Source organism: Carcharhinus amblyrhynchos, chromosome 2, assembly GCF_965287045.1.
Source record: "Carcharhinus amblyrhynchos chromosome 2, sCarAmb.v2.hapA, whole genome shotgun sequence".
Lineage (NCBI taxonomy): Eukaryota > Metazoa > Chordata > Chondrichthyes > Carcharhiniformes > Carcharhinidae > Carcharhinus > Carcharhinus amblyrhynchos.
In genome coordinates, this window is record NC_137325.1 from 59,984,848 (window position 1) to 60,002,989 (window position 18,142).

The 18,142-nt window shown below is 43.9% G+C and overlaps 1 protein-coding gene across 1 annotated transcript in view; it reads right to left on the reverse strand.

Moving 5' to 3' along the window:
• LOC145354845 (retinoic acid receptor beta-like) overlaps positions 1 to 15,190 on the reverse strand; it is a 337,521-nt gene extending 322,331 nt beyond the window's left edge. The window contains exon 1 of the mRNA XM_080206407.1: positions 15,154 to 15,190. The gene's annotated coding sequence lies outside the window, so the exon portion shown is untranslated. The remainder of the gene's footprint in view (positions 1 to 15,153) is intronic.
• Between the last annotated feature and the right edge of the window lie 2,952 nt (positions 15,191 to 18,142).

Consider the following 18,142-nt stretch of genomic DNA (forward strand, 5'->3'; position numbering starts at 1 on the left):
GGGTCCTCAGTAAAAGGTGAGATGAGTGGCATTAGGTGTAGCTGACTGACTGCCGATAATGAATATGTTCCCACTCTTATATGGCATCATGAATGGATCAAGCATAAAACATGTTTCGCCCTGTGTTTGTAACATGCCGTTTTATGAGCCTTTAGAGAATGCACCCCTTCCTTTATGCTGCAGCTGAGCATCAATGCCATGCTCATAAGTTCAATAGCGAAAGCTCTGTTGTTGTTTTCCTACCACTATACATTATACGCTGATACCCCTGAAACTCTTTATATTTCCCAGGCACCTCTCCCTGGTGCATTGTTCCACACAATGGTTGCTGGCAGCTCAAGGTTGAATGCAAGTTCAAAGCATTAACCAACCCTTTGATAATAACCGCAGTCACCAGCAATGGTCAGTGATATTCAGATTAATAAAATGGATTTCTACCAGTATTGTGTCTTATAATTACATTCTTTACCACCATCATCTGATTGACAGCTTTGATTAAAAATATGTTAAAGGACTTCAATGGTTGGTAATATGCATTTTCTGATAGATGATATTATTAAGTAACATGAAGGTACTTGTGTTTGTACAGATGTATGCGATTTATTAAATGTGTATAAATCACGATGTGTAAATCACTGCCTGAAATCAGGTCCAATCCATCCGGTTCACAGCTAAAGCAGAGAGACCCGAGAACCTTCCTATACTTGTCCTTGTGTTTAGTTACTATAAATGTAGTGAGCTGGTTTTGCCCACTCACTGGCCACTCGGCATATCTCACTGACTCCTGCTGTGAACAATTCCTGTTGGCCAGGATTGGGGCAGATTAGCGGTGGAGAAGAGGTCTGGTGGACAGTGGCTGTGATGGGAATGAGAGCATAATCTGGTCATGGCCACAATCTTAACACGCAAGCCAAAGGAGTACTCTTTAAAAATACCTGGCACTTCTGTAAAGTACGCAGACAGAGCTCCCATTCATTTAACAGCATTAATAGTACGGTGAGAATAGGTCCTGAGACTAGAAAAGATTTACTAGGATGCTACCGGGACTTGACGGTTTGAGTTATAAGGAGAGGCTGGATAGACTGGGACTTTACCCTCTGGATTGTAGGAGGCTTAGGGGTGATCTTATAGAGGTCTATAAAATAATGAGGGCATAGATTAGCTAGATAGTCAACATCTTTTCCCAAAGGTAGGAGAGTCTAAAACTAGAGGGCATAGATTTAAGGTGAGAGGGGAGAGATACAGAAGTGTCCAGAGGGGCAATTTTTTCACACAGAGGGTGGTCTGTGTCTGGAACAAGCTGCCAGAGATAGTATTAGAGGTGGGTACAATTTTGTCTTTTAAAAAGCCTTTAGACCGTTACATGGGTAGGATGGGTATAGAGGGATATGGGTCAATGCAGGCAATTGGAACAAATTTAATTGTTAAAAAAAAAGATGGCATGCACAAGTTGGGCTGAAGGGCCTGTTTCCATGCTGTAAACCTCTATGACTCTATAACTCTAGTACTTGAGCCTCATCTCAAGGACTGCCATGGGCACCTATAAAAAGGCCTTGTTGAATTTTCTGGGCACACATGCAGTCACTGCTTCATATGGCATTATTGGAATTGCTTTGTCCCTGTAAATCAATGTAGCAATGCAGATTTAGGCTCCTTGATGTCCCACATCCATCTGTCAATCACAAACTAGTCAGAGAATCATGGAATAGTTGCAGCACAGGAGGAGGTTCTCTGGAAGACCAACTTTGCTCGTCCCACTCCCCCGCCTTTTCCATGTAGTCCTGCAAACCTTTTCACTTCAGATAATTATCCAGTACTCTTTTGAAAGCCACAAGTAAGTCTGTTTCCACCCCTCCCGCAGAATGTGTATTGTCGATCCTAACTACTTACTGTTTAAAAATGCTTCACATTGTAGCGCTTCTAATTCTTGCCAATTGCTTTAAATCACTGTCGCCTGGTTCTCAACCCTGAATATTTGCTTTGTCCGGACAGATGATGGTTTGGAACAACTCGATTAAAGGAAAGAAGCCACGTATCTGCTGTGGGTCTTCATGAATGAGCCACAGAAGTGAATGGGAGATAGTGATGAGAATGGCTAATGCCCAAAGTGGTGCATTGATGATATGGCAGCAGGGCAGGAAGAGGTTGAATTACATCATTTGGGTGGTCAAGGTGTATGAGTAAATCTGCACATCACTTGCCGGACTCACCACACCAGCCACCTCCCACTGCTCAACCCACCACATCCTCATTACTCGTCCAGCAACACACTCGGGACTCACACTTAACACCCTTATACTGTACCTTACCCACACACACACCATCCAACCATACATGGCCACATGGCCACAATTTCTACAAACCTATACTTACTCAAAATTGGGAGGCACATCACCAAATACACTGGATGGAATTTTCCCAGAAACAAAGGCCAGAACATTACACTGATTCACACTGGCAGGATTTGCCCATCCTGTTGCAGTGAATGGAGATTTTGCTGGGAGCCAAAATCTCCGACCTTGCTGCAACAAGAGCATGGTATGGATGGCCAGTAAGATCATGCCTAAAGTGTCATTTCAGTTGAAAAAAGTGGTGCAATTCGCACCGACATGTCCAGTGCAAGTATGATCGCAATCTTCCGTATTGAGTCATTTTTTGGGAGGGGGCGAGTTTTGCACTGGTTCGGAGAGGGGGGTCTAAAGATGCCAACAAGCTCAACTTCACAGATAAGGCTGCCATCATTAAGGGGCGCCATGATCTCAAAATGAAATTGAAGACCTCCCTCCATTGCCCCACAGACTTCAGGACCTCCTGCCCCTCACTGATGGCATGTTTCTCTCTCCCTCCCTGATGTAGATCATGGACTTAACCACTGCCCGCCGTCCCCCGAACATAGATTGCTAGCATCGGAGCACTGGGGCCCTCTCATTGGGTCCCCCTTCATGCCCTGCTCTCCTCAGGCTCCACTCCTTTCAGGCTCTGCCCCCTTGGCACTGCCCAGCCATTTCCCTGACCACTCAGGGGTTTCAATGGCCTCCAAAACCCCAAGTGTTGCCAAGGCACCTGATCCCTGCTTGTGGCGACCAACAGTGATTCACGCCGGGTGCCTGTTGCACTCGAGGGTTAGAGAAGCTTAGGAGCAGGGAGAACCTAGCTTGAAATCAACTAAGCATATCTAAATTAATTTTTAAACATGCTAATCTGGTTCTTGCCCTCGCTGGGAACACAGGAGTGGGGAAAATCCCAAAGTGGGTTCTCGCTGGTGCGAAATGAACTAGCCCTCTCTCCCATGATTTCCATTTCCAGTCAATCCATGCACCAGCAGGCAGGTTAGAGAATCACCCTCACTGACTCACAATCATTGGCATTCTGCCCTTTCTCTTGCAGGAGTGATGGCCCACAATGAACGCCAGAGCACCAGCAGTGAGATCAGTACTCCTGTAATTCCTCCTCAGTGACCTTGAGGAGATGGTCTAAAGAATCATCAGGATAAGAGCCACAGGCTCAGTGCCACCAAGCACTGTCAAGGCCACTCTGGGTGATGGCAAGTTGCTGCCTTATGCACCTTTGGGCAGGAAAATGGAGTTGAGGTCAAGGATCAGTCATGATCTTCTTGAATTGTGCTGCATGCCCGATGCACTGTATTGTCTTTTCCTGCTCTTAGCTGTTGCGTTTATTTTATGATGTAGAGATGCTGGCGTAAACACAGTAAGAACCTTCCACACACCTGACGAAGGAACGCTGTTTCCGAAAGCTTGTGAGATTACTATCAAATAAACTGGTCGGACTCTAACTTAGTGTTGTGAGACTTCTTACTACGTTCATTTTAGCCAGTACAGGAACCAGCTGATTGGGAGAATTTTGTGAGCTACAGGAGCGATAGATGAACCAACTTGGTGTAAATTAGGATGCAGGCAGCAGTTCAGGTATATAGGGATTACAACTGGGAGAGCAGCCAGAAGTTTGTTGTTTGTACCAGAGGTAACAAAGTCGCTAAGGAGAGTTTCAGCAGCAATGAGTAGAGACTGGGATATTATGGAGGTTTAAGTAGGCAGTTTTGATGAGGGAGAAGATGTTAAATTTATCAAATAGTAAACTGGAGGACGAGGATGCGGATGGTTTTGTTCATCCGCAGATGTGTCTTTCTTCATCCAGCAAGTCCAGGCTTTCCTATTATATCAATTTGCCTTCAGTTATTTTTCAGTGCATTTGAAATACTTAGAATATCTTTTCCTGCGTAACTCAAAAGGTTTTGTTTATAGTGAGACCCATGAAGAAACTTCCCAATTTCAGAAATTGAGTCATGTTGAGAATGGGTGTGTGTAACGTTGGAGTGGGCAGGACGGGAAGATTTGGCAGACCATTTACAGATCCATGGGAATTTCCAGTTTTGAGACTTGCATGAACGAAATATCCCGTCCTCACAGGAATTAGTGATTTTTCAGGTCAGTTTAATGACCTAGATTCATAGTAAAGGTAAAGTCACCATAGTCCCAGATGACCACAGGCTGACTGGTGGCGATTTAACCTGAGGGCCACCACACCTCAGGCAAGGGGCAAGGTCGAGAAGGTGGAGCCTTCATGAATAACCTCAGCTGGCACAGGGATCCAACCCACAATGTTGGCATTGCTCTACATCACGAAGCAGCTATCCAGCCAACTGAACTAAACCCAGTGGGGAATAGGTGCAAATTGCAGTACATATGATTTCCATAGAATACAAAAAAAATCATACTTTGCACGTAACCCATCCATCTGGAGTTGGTATAAAGAGAAGTTCCATGTGCAAAAGTTTAAACAGTGCAAGGTCATTTTGATGAGCATTTTTTCTTTTTTCTTCAATGTCTTTTTACTCCTTTGAAATATTTTTTTCCTGCCTTATTTCTGGATTTTTTTTTTGCTTTGTTTTATTTTTGAACTTTTTGGAAATGTTTGAAAATATTTTGAGGAACCAAAAACAAAATATCTTCAAACTACCTCAGAAATTAGTCAACTCACTGAAACCTCATCCCAATAGGAAAAAAAGGTTTAGGCTAGTATTCTTGGGGATGGCGATCTTACCAGAACTTGGTGAGGTGTCAGGGTCTGACTGAAAACTGGCGTGCTTCTCACTGGCTAGTTTTCTGCCCAGGCCATTTGACACTCTGTCAAAAGCTGATCATGTTTCACTCAATCATAGTTGAGGAGCAGGATCTAAACATGGCCACAAAGCTATGCTGAGATCGGAGCGCTGTTACTGAAGGGCACCACAAACAGAAGAAAAGATAATCTCTTCCCACCTCGGCACGGAGATCTTCCCGCTCTGCCCACCCCAGCAGTCATGGCCCTCACCGCCTCTCCCCCCATCTGATCAGAGCTGAAGGACTGGCACCTCTCTCTCGGCCACCCCCCACCATCAAACAGCCAATGCTGCACTCCCTTTCCCTTCCCTCCGAACATAGGACCCCATTCGCCCCAACCTCCCACTCAAACAGCCATCACCAGCATCCCCAACTCCATCATCCCACCCTTTGTTCCCAGTTTTTACTCACTTTCCATTCTAAGATACACAACATCAGTTTGGACCAGTATTCATATTTCCCTGTCTTTACTCTTTTTTCCCTTTGACAGGAGATCAGCAAAATAGGAGAAAGAATCAAAAAAAAGACTCCAGAATAAAACATTCTCTCGTATTCAGGGAACAGCAACCAATTTCATGAACTGTTGCAAAGTTTCGAGCTAATTGGCAGGATAATTTGAAATGAATGGTGCACTTTCTGTCCAAGTACCTTCAATAGCAATATTCCATGGTTGAGATGACACCCAATGGAATTAGATAGCCCAGGAGATGGTCAGTAGGCAAATTGCCTGCACCACCATTTTGCCACCATCTGGATCGAATTTGCCAGCTAGGTTTTAGGTTCCACCCCTAGGATAGAAGCCGCCAGGTATATCAGTGACTGCAAATAATTTTCCTGTGGGCAGCCAATTATGAGTTCTTGGCTCTCATGGCTGCCCACTAAGGGAGTGAGATGGGCAGAGAGGCTTCTGGCACGATATCTAAAGGAATTCCAGTGCTCAATATCAGGGGCCTTGCCAGGCCATCTGCAGGAGGAAAGAAAATTGATCGGGACAATGGTGAAAGGAAGACCCTGAGTGGCCAGTGGTTTAATGATGCTTCCCTGCAGCCTCTCTGCCAGGTTGCCAGGAGATCATCTTCCCAGGAAGAGGAAGCTGGGTTGACTGACCATGTAGGTGGGCATAGAAATTGCAGAGGAGATCAGAAGCTATGGGGTCACACCCCCAGATCCTGGATTCAGTGTCACAAATATGCCAATAACTTCATTCATGCTGTGAAAGGGAGTACTCCATACCACTTTTCCCTTGGAGCTTGCATGTGGCAATACGAGAGGGTGTGTTTGGTGGAGAGGAAGTGACCACCCAGGCAGTGGCAATAGGGTCAGGCAGCAGCTCTTGTCAGGGACACGTCTGAATCTGGATGGAAGATGCCTCTCTTTCATTGTTGACTCCAGTGAGGTCCTTTGAGATTGACCAAGCACAGGAGGCATTTGTGCAATTTCATCAAGGGGGCAGCTGGGTTGCCACCAGCATAGGTGTTGTGCTTGTCTTTACAGGGCGACCAATGGTATTCGTCTTTCTGCTGGCCGTAATAGAAAGGAATGAGCCAAGACTGGAGGAGGTGTTCTGTAATTGGCCTCCTAACCCCTAATGAACAGGAACCACTGGAACCAGAAGGGCAGAATGAGGGTTGCTCTATCGCAGATGTCAAGCCAGGAATGAAGACTGAAGGGAGTGATTGGCCGAGTACAGAAACCCAATGATGCACAAAGCAAAACACTCAAGTGTCCATTAACGGAAACAAGTAATTCAACAGAAAGAGTAGTTAAAATGATGTAGTGGGAACTCAGAAACTTTTATCTCATGCAGGTCAGACAGAAAATAAAGTGCAGAGATTAGGGGCCGGTTGCTTTGAGGAGGAGGTGCATCATTACATCATTTCCCCCACACTCTTCACTAGTGTTGATATGAACATATGAACATACAAATTAGAACAGGAGTAGGCCATTCACATTCAGCCCCTCAAGCCTGCTTCACCATTCAATAAGATTATGGCTGCTCTGCTTGTGGGCTCAACCCCACATTCCCCCCCACCCCCACTACACCATCCACCCCGATATCTTTTGGACATGATACTCTCATGTTATTGGGTATTCTGATAAGCATGGCACAGGCACACTCCAGCAGCTGACGGAGTCTGTGATGTGTGGCAGTACAGAGAGTTGGACCCTGCGGGAGGCAAAGTCCTTGCTGAGCCCTAGGCTAACGATGGGCATCTGGAGTCAGTTGCAACATGGTAAATACTGCAGCTGCAGTGAGAGATGAGGAAACATCTGGAAGAAATTTCAGAGCCTGCGTGCACACTGGCACACAGCGGAGAATACCATTTAGATCATGAGTACTGCCATGTCTCTGACAGGTACACTCCTGGCTTCCTCCATCAAGAGATTAGCAACCCTCATGGAATTGCCTGAGATGTGAAGACCTGTGCACCATTTCCTTTTCCATCAACTCTGTGCAACAATGGCAAGCTGAGAGGGGAAATGGCTCCTGAAATCTCCACCAGATCGTTTTTCCAACTCCAGTCAGCAGAGAGGTACAAGCATGTCTTTCCAGGGAGGCGGTTTGGGTGATCTCTGCATCTGGGGTCTCCCATCAGGATGATCCTGATGTGGGCCCTGTCTCCTCAGCCCCTTGCTCAGTGATCTCAGTGCCTCCATTAGACGTGCAGACAGAGCAGACACCTGCACCTAAACAGGGCCTTCCAGACCTAAAGTAATCAGAGGCCAACCACCAAGGTCATCAGAGGCCATGTGGGCAGACAGTGCAGCAGCCTCCTCCCAAAGCAGCTGATCGTACAAAGGGAACACCATGTACATTTAAGAAGCTATTCAGATTGGCGGTTGGTGACTAGTGGAGTGCCCCAGGGGTCGGTGCTGGGGCCTCAGCTATTTACCATTTATATAGATGATCTGGAGGAGGGAACCGAGTGTATGGTGTCGAAATTTGCTGATGACACCAAGATTGGTGGAACGGCAAATTGCGCGGAGGGTGTGGAGAGTCTACAGAAGGATCTAGATAGGCTGGGCGAATGGGCCAGGAAATGGCAAATGGAATTTAATGTTGGCAAGTGCGAGGTGGTCCACTTTGGTAGGAATAATGGTAGGAAGGATTATTACTTACGTGGAGAAAAACTGCAGCAGGCGACGGTGCAGAGGGACCTCGGGGCCCTTGTGCATGAGTCGCAAAAACCCAGTTTGCAGGTGCAGCAGGTGGTCAGGAAGGCAAATGGGATGCTGGCCTTCATAGCGAGGGGGATTGAATATAAAAGTAGGGAGGTCTTGCTGCGGCTACATAGGGCATTGGTGAGGCCGCAGCTGGAGTACTGTGTGCAGTTTTGGGCGCCGTACTTACGCAAGGATATTTTGGCCTTGGAGGGAGTGCAGAGGAGGTTTACTAGGCTGATGCCGGAGTTGAGGGGGTTGAGCTATGAGGAGAGGCTGAATAAACCAGGCTTGTACTCGTTAGAGTTTAGAAGAATGAGGGGAGATCTCATTGAGACGTATAAGATGATGAATGGGATGGATAGGATAGAGGTGGAGAGACTCTTCCCACTCAGAAAGGACAGTAGGACTAGGGGGCACAGCCTCAAGATAAAGGGGGGGGCGGTTTAGAACAGAGTTGAGGAGGAACTTCTTCATTCAAAGGGTGGTGAATCTCTGGATTCTCTGCCCGTTGAAGTGGTGGAAGCTGCCTCGCTAAATATTTTTAAGATGCGGGTTGATGGGTTTTTGATAAGAGAGGGGATTAAGGGTTATGGGGAGAGGGCGGGAATGTGGAACTGAGCCACGACAGATCAGCCATGATCTTATTGAATGGCGGGGCAGGCTCGAAGGGCCAGATGGCCTACTCCTGCTCCTATTTCTTATGTTCTTATGTTCTTAGAACAACTCTAAGCAACAAGAACATAAAAAGGAAGAGAGTAGCAAAAGTAAACATGGGTCCCTTGCAGCCTGAGACAGGGGAGGTTATTGTGGAGAATGATCACATATTTTATCCTTGTCTTCACCATCTTCCCTTTCTTTCAGATACCAAGTTCTAAGAGGATATTGGCAGCTGTGATCTTTCACTTTGCTGGTCCATGATTGTGCTTCACAAAATACTGCAGCATTTTACCATACCTTATGCACTGTAGCTGACCAGGAAACTCTCCTGCTCTTTACTGTCCACCAGCGAGCATACTGGAAGGATTCACAGACTGATAACTGACCTGTTTGGCACCATTAGGAACATAACTTCCACGCCATCAAGTCCTGAAGTCAGATTTAAGCCTGAAACTTGTGCAGCTGTCACTGCACTACAAGACCTCCACATCTTCATGGTATAAGATGCAAAACATGTCATAGAAAAAGTAGTCTAGTGTAAGTGGAGATCTTTAAGCGATTAATAATAGTAAAGAAAATGTACTGGAGAAGTTAATGGGACTGAAGGTTAACAAATCCCTGGGCCTGATGGCACCCTCGGGTTCTAAATGAGATGGCAACAGAGTTAGCAAATGCAATGGTTCTAATCTTCCAAACTTCCCTAGATTCTGCAGGGATCTCAATGGATTGGTAGGCAGCAGATTCAACAGCACTGTTTCAATAGATGGGGAATGGGGGGTCTGGCCTGACATCAGTCATTGGAAAAATACTGGAATCCATTATTAAGGGAGTGGTAATAGGACACTTAGAAAATACAATAATAGGCAGAATCAACATGGTTTTATGAAAGGTAAATCACTTTTGACAAATCATGCTTGACAAATCTATTAACTTTAATGCAGATATAAATAGCAGGTTACATAAAGGGATGCAGTATAATTGGATTTTCAAAATGCATATGACACGGTGCCACGTCAAAGATTGTTGCATAAGGTGAGAGTCCATGGATTTGGATGTAATATATTAGTTTTGATAGAGAATTGGTTAATGGACAGGAAGAATAAGTGGGTCATTTTCAGTTGTAATTTCTGGAGTGCTACAAGAATCAGCTGCTAGAGTATATACAATCTATATTAATGATTTAGGTGAAGGGATGTAATACCCACATTGCCGACAATTCTAAGTTGGAAACTCAGCTGTGAGGAGGACACAAAGGGCAGAATCCTATGAAACCCATGGGTGAGAGTTTGGAGGCAGAGCCAGGAGGGAAATCAGAAAGGTTCACTTCAGGCAAACATGTTCGCCCCTCAGGATGCTCTTGCCAGAGGTGAATGAAGAACAGAAGTGGTTTCTAATCAGGAAGTGGTGAGTAACCAATAATTACCAAATCAAGACCCAGTGAGAGGAATGGGGAGGACACTGCCGGGACCTTCTGGTGTTAGAGGGGTCCAAATATTCTACATGTAAATGGTGTCAAATGGCACAAATTTTCTCATTTCAATTGATGTACAGTTTGAAAACCCATGGACCTGAATCTTGTGCTCATTGGGTGGGAGCGATTGGCGGGCATAGAAGCAAGTGCGAAATGTGGTCCCAGCCGCAATTGGCCCCGGAATGCATTTTCCAGCTGGCTAACACATGAACGGGCAGCCAGCACGATACATGTGCTGAGAAAGCATCAATGCTGTGGGGAAGGGAGGGCACCAACAAAAGAGACGGTACAGGCTGCACATATACTGGACTCCCTCAAGGTGGACAGCAGCTGCACAGCTGTCTCAGGGAGCTGCAGATCTGTACAAACTGAATATGATGGAAAGCACAGCAAACCCCATCTATGCAGCAGAGTCAAACAATTGACTGCAGTTTTCAGCCCCCAGACATTGTTAAATGAAATTGCATCCTGGGCTGGATTGAGATTGGAATGAAAATGTAAAGGCTACCAGACTGATTGACCCGTCTGACAGCCGTGAAAGTGGTCAGGCTACATAAAATCTCTATGGATTGATTCCTTAATCGGCTTAATTGTTCATTTCAGACTCCTGATCATGCTCACTGAGTGAAATATCATGCAATGATGTTGGGACGCATGTACAATGTCTTTTTGTGTGGTATTATGCATTGTTGGGTCAGATAGGCACCCGCTCGAGCCACCTAAAATTCTGGCCATGCAGTTCACCTGGAAAGTTTAAATGCACAGAGATGACCTAACCTTATTGTTTATTGCTGAAAAGAGAGACATGTTGCTGAAGCTTTTCATCTTGAACTCATCAGGACAAATAACAGAATGCCAATTTTCAAACAATTGACAATTTAAACTGCAGGAGAAAATGAAGCTACTTGGTTGGCAAGTCAACTCTTGACTGGCGAGGCATTGCCTTGGAGGAAGCAATAGGGAACTATAGTTCTCCATGCTTTTGGGTAATTCAAAAAGGACACAGGGCTTGAACATATTCCTTTTGTTTGCAGAGACCAGTATCTGTATATGAATGTAGCTTCTAGCAAACATAAATGAGTCACATTACAAGCTTGACTGATTACTTTAAATTGTTGTTAGTGTAGTTCTAAGCACACTCAGGATTGTCCAACAAGTGTTGCCCAATTGTGCAATCACATCTAACAGTAGATATTTTGTTTTGGGACTCTTGTTATGGAAGCTTGGCTGGTGAAATACGATCTGTACTCTGACTCTGAGAAATGACTGAAGAAACATGCTGTTTGGTTCAATCAGCCAATCATCGTGACGTATAGGCCACCTCTGTGATACTGTGCCAGATTTGAAATTCATACACAACACTGCACAGTTGTGTCGTAGGCAGAATGCCTTTTCAACAGCACCTGGTTAATGGAAAGTTCCACTCGCATAGTCATTGCACAGTAGCAGGGTGAAACAGATTACTAAACTTGTTGTTCAAAGGTTATTGTTCTTAGCTCCTTAATCAACTGTGGATGTATTCCTTACAGACGCAGAGGCAGTTTCACAGGAACAGTGTGCTCTCACTATACGTAGCTGTGGACTCAAAGGTTGTGCCCAGTCAACTTCTTTTAAACAGTTCAGAGAGTCCATTTTTTCCTCTCAGCAAAACCCATTAGTTCAACACTGTTCTTGGTTAATTTGTTTGAAATATTCATTGGAATGAGACATCCAAATTTGAGACAGACTTGGCACTGGATTGATAGTTATCATGCCAAAAAATGAAGGTGGACTTGCCACGGAAATTGGCCTTGACATGACGCAGAATTCTGGGGCTGCTGATAATTGACATTAGAATGGAATGAGACGAGCTTGCTGTCAAACTTGTTTTCTCAAGTATTTCCTGTTGTCCTGGAGGGATTAAACTTTGCTCGGATACAGCTCCAGGAGCACGAGGTGGCCATTATTGATGTGCTCATCTTGACAATGAGTGTCAGAAATTGAGAAACACGACTAGAAAATTTGACCCTGGCCTCACCTGACATCTCTGTACGTGCGCTTCCAGCAGGAGTTGCTAGATAATGATCAGCAGTGGGAATCCTGGCTGGTTTCCAGCTCTCCAACTCAGAGTGTGCCAAATTCAATTGTGAAGGACTGGCTGACTCCAGAAACCCAAGTACAGATCAGAGATCAAAGCCTTTCGCTTTCCCAGTTTGGACGGTCTCAAGCTATTCATCAGAGAATTAAAATGCGTTTCATTTTTTGTCACACATGAGGTGTCATTTTAATCTGACATTCTCTGCAATAAATGGCTTCACTGGAGAGTGAATTAGTCAAGTTGGGGAGCGGATGGCTGATTTGTACCTGCCTGTTACCTGCTGGGCGGGTTAGGTTAAAATTACTCCGATCAATTTGAATAATTTTAAACATGACTTCACTTTCAAGTTATCAATTAATTCTCTTTCTGGCAAAAGCATTTATTTGTGAAAGCCTTAATTAATTATTTACAACAACAACATAGTAGATTTATACATCTAATCCAACATATCATCCAAAGTAAAGATTAAGTATGATATGGAGTGAGACAAAGAAATACAGATAACCAAAGGTACGGTCAAAAAAATAAATTTAAAGGAATGTCTTATTGGAGGAAAGCGAGTAACATGGAGGTCTAGGAAGTGTATTCCAGACTTTAAGGCATAGACACCAATGATGGAGCAATTAAAATCGGAATGAATAAGTGACCAGATTTAGAGGAGTGCAGGTACCTTGAATCAGTGTGAGTCTGAAATAGATTATAGAAATAGAGAGGGGCAATGCTATGGAGGAGTTGAAATCAAGGATGAATATTTTAAAATCAAGACATTGTTTGACTGGGAGATTAGTGAACGGTGCGGGGGTGGGGGGGTGGTGGTGCGGGGATAGGGGACTGTGATGTATTGTAAAGAATGTGTGTGATTAGTCACATGACATGCTGTGGTATCAGTAAGAAGCCTGACAACACCAGGTTTAAGTCCAACAGATTTATTTGATAGTAGTTTACTATCAAATAAATCGGTTGGACTTAAACCTGGTGTTATCAGACTTCTTACTGTGCTTACCCCAGTCCAACGCCAGCATCTCCACATTATGCTGTGATATCACCAGACACATTCGTGGGTTATTATCTCGCTTTCATATTGGACTTCAATCTGGCAATTGTTGTAAAATACACCTGCATTGAGTTGGTTCAGAACCCACAATGTGATATCCCATCATCTTTCGTCTCATTAGCACTACCAGTCAAAACATCTAATATAAAACATGGACCAAGTTAAGATACGGGCAGCAGAGTTTTGGTCACTGCAAGTTTATGGACAGTTGAATGCTGGAGAGTAGCCAGCAGTGCTTTGGACGAGAGTCTAGAGGTAACAAAGGAATGGATGAGAGTTTCAGCAAATGATGAACTCAGATAAGCAATTTCCCTTTCCTCTCCTAAATCCTTGAATTAATTATCACCTTCAAAATCTGTTTAGGCGGTGTGACAGGAGTGAAAACAGGCAGCCCTATTGATATCCTAAATATGAGGTCAGGGATACAGCCCACAGTCAAACGTGACACCAAAATTACGACTTGACTGGCTTAATCTCAGGTAGTTACCAGGGAGAAGGATGGAACCAGTAGATAAAGAATATATTTTGGGATCAAAAACAGTGATTTCAGTCTGTCCAATATACAAGTGGAGATAATTATTGGACGTGGTGATAAGCAATTTAATAATTCGGCAACAGTAGGAAAATTGAGTAAGGAAGGGTAAAGCTGGGTACCATCCATGTACATTTGAAAACTGACACCATGTTTTTGATTAATGTCACCAAAGGACAGTGTATAGATGAGAAATAGGAAGAGTCAAGGATTGATCTTTCAGGGAAATGGAAGGTAGTGGTGCAGGAGCAGCAAAAGAAATCATTACAAATAATTCTAGGGTTATGATTAGATAATTAAAAATGGAACGTGCGAAGAGTAGTCCCACCCAGCCGGACAACAGTGGAGAGGTGTTGGATAACCCTGTTAAAGACTGCAGACAGATCAAGACAAATGAAGAGGGATAGTTTAGTTTTGTTATGTCCATATATTTTGTCAGTGTTACTTTGATAAGATCTGTTTCAGTACTGTATAACAGCAGTGGAAGACTACTGGAGGAACCCAAACATCAACTTTTGGAAAAATGGAAACAGATTTTGAAGGTGATAATTAATTCAAGGATTTAGGGGAGGAAAGGGAAATTGGGGATGGGACTGTAGCTTGTATGGTTAGTTAAGTAAAGGGCTTTCTTTGAGGAAAGGGGTGCATTAAAAGAGAAAGGTATACTACCTAAAGAGACAGAATAATTTGCAACATTGACTAACATGAGGACTAGGAGGGGAAATTATGTGGTCAGCAATGTAATATTAGTATAGTATCAAATAATAGTACATTATCAAAATTAAAACAGGATAGAAGTCAGGCCAGCCACATTTTCAGGTACTAAATGATCTCTAAAATAGATTCCAGAATTTTAAAAAATGGTACGATTTCTGGTTCATATATTATTCACAATTTGATTTGGTATAAATTCTTTATGTAAAAATAATGAATACTTAAGAGCATTTATTGAGTCCTACAAAGCCAGGAGATTTCTTTCTTTTCCAGGTTCAGACTTTTAATTTCCCACACCAATCTTTTGTTGATGTTGCAACAGTCTTCATCTATAAGTAGAAATCCACTCACAATACATCTTACCTGTCACAGCAGCAACCCAAGATGGGAGAATGTCTACCAACACCAAAGAGGAGAATCCAGCTCAAAACAGCAATCATGAGTGAAATTCCTATCGCAAGCGGGAAGACCAAAGCTTTGCCATTCTTTCTAAACTCTTCCCTCATGATGGAAAAATGGGGAAATAAGAATACCGGGCAGAACTAGTCTTGTATACTTTTAAAATGGAACATCAGTAAAATAGGGAAATAAGAATACAGGACTGTACAAGACTGAACTGGTCTTGTATACTTTAAAATGGAACATCAGTAGAATGGGGAAGTAAGAATACCGGGCTGAACTGGTCTTGTATACCTTAAAATGGAACACCAGCAAAACAGGGAAATAAGAATACCAGGCTGAATTGCTATTGTATACTTTAAAATAAGAATACTGGTCTGAACTATTTTTTCCTTCTTGGACCTCTCTATATACATTCATATATACAGCACAAGGCACACACATGTACTTCACATCCATATGTGCATAGTCACTTAACTATGATGGCTGTGAAACTATTCAATCTTTTATAATGAAATTTCCTCTCAGAATGCATGGTGTTATGCACAGGATTAGATAGTCTCATTATTAGATTGAGGTTTTATGATCTCAAACACTAAAAGTGAGTCACAAAACGCAAAATAATTCAATGAGTAACAATCAAAATTAAGTCGACCTGCTCAATAATGTCGGCTTTCTAGAACATACAAACATTGGCTCAGAGTCTACTAAAATGAGGGTATTTTCTATTATTTTTATTAATGAGGTGGAAGTGACTGAGCAGGGGAGTTGTTGATCAACAACTGATCCACGGATAAGTCAGAACTACAAGTTGTGTTAGGACACATGGCAAGTAAAACTGGAAGTGCTACATGCAGTGACTCATGTATAAATAAAATTTGTTTTTGTCTTTTGCATAGAATAAGTAAATATATCTTTTTATTCCTAGTTCCTTGTTTGCTTGTAAATAATAAGATGAGTGTTTTATTAAACAAATATATAAACAAAACTTATATCCACAGGATTATGCAATCACTCTTTGTTTTGCATTTGTAGAAAATCATTGAAGGATTAAATTGGATAGCCCCCAAAAATTGAAAGGGGAATTGTTATATAGAATTAACACACGCACGTTCAGTGTGATGCAGGCAGGATGCCAACTTTGCACTGCCCTTTGATTAACATGAATGCAGTGTACGGTCAACACTCACTGCACTAATTGATTGGGGTACCAGTTAAAATGAGTCTACACTATCTAAGTCTAGCTTGTAGCTCTTAAGAGGGAGATGCACAGTGACTCAAGTAGGTGCTGTTAATTATTCTACAACTCATTATAATGTTTTAAAATTTATTTATCATTGTCACAAGTAGGCTTACATTAACACTACAATGAAGTTACCGTGAAAATCCCCTAGTTGCCACACTCCGGTCCCTGTTTGGGTACTCTGCGGGAGAATTTAGCATAGCCAACGCACCTAACCAACACATCTTTTGGACTGTGGAAGGAAACTGGAGCACCTGGAGGAAACCCACAGAGGCACAAGGAGAACGTGCAGACTCCACACAAACAATGACCAAGCTGGGAATCAAATCCAGGTCCTTGACACCGTGAGGCAGCAATGCTAACCACTGTGCCACCATGCCGCTGATATGAGAAGGAATCAACAACTTGGGAGGGAAAGAAACCACAGTTTTTGAAGACTGCACTTGGAGGATTTGGTGTAGTCACTGCGGATAGGAGAGATGACGTACATCCTCCAAGGGACTAGGAGGTCCCACAGATAATTCTCACAAAGCAGTGAGAGCAGTGATCACCATGGAAAATTCCAGTAGTCAAGCTGTGAGGACCTGAACATAAGGTCAGGCGTAAGCAATGTAGCTCCTCAAGTTTGTTCCACTCTGTGATGAGATCATGTCACAGCTAATCTGAATCCTCACATCATGCATGGAGCCTTTGCTCCATGTCCCCCAGATTTCAAATTTAAAAATAATCCAGCAACAATTGAGGAGGAGATTTCCAAACTTTTACCATCCTTTGTGTAGGGAGATGTTTCCTAATTTCAATCCAAGCAACACACCCACCTCCCCACCCCCAGGAACTGTATCGAACCCCTGTGCCCCTCCCCACCCACCTCCCAGTGGTGACCCATTTCCCTGAAACGGACAGCACAAGCTCCCCAATACAAGCAAACCTTGCATCCCATATATTCTTCCACATATCCATGCTTTCAATCACTCTGATGCCCCCACAGGAGAAAATTGCACAAAACAACGCCGAGAGGGCAAAGACTGGTGGCGGTGTTCCTGAGCTGTGACTGCTGGGGCTCTGTGAGCAGCGTGCCCTGGAGCTGGCAGGGGGAGACTTCACACCTAGAATGGTCACCAACAAGCAGGTCAGTGCCCAGCATGTAAGTGAGCATTAGCTTCACCCTCTTCTTATAAGTATTCATTGAAGTAAGTGCTACGCTGCACTGGCTGCTTTCCCTCCCTTCCTTAATTTGTGTTCTTTTTTACAATCTTAGACACTAAGACCCCAGGCCCTTTGGATGTAACCCCCACCCTCACCCCGCTGCTCCCCACCAACTACCCAGGACACCTTGAACGCCACCTCAGAGGGAGGTCCTAAAGAATCCTCCGAGGGCAGCACTAGTGGTTCAATGCAGGCATCAACAGCACAACTCACCAACACAGAGACTATCAGGACAGTGGGTCATGTTAGTCCTGAGGCTTCTGGGTCACTTACTGGAGAGCACATCACAGCCACTGATGCAGATTGGGTGGAGGCAGGCACATCCGAGGGCTCGGGCACGCAGAAGTATGCCGGAGGTGACGATGCTGCTGACCCCAAGCCAGATGCCAGAGCTCAGGGTTCACTCGTGCCAAGGCTGGTGGAGATTCATCAGGGAACCCAGGGAGTTGTGGAAGGGCTGTCAGCAACTATGCTGCGACTGCAAGGTTGTTTAGAGGAGTCAAA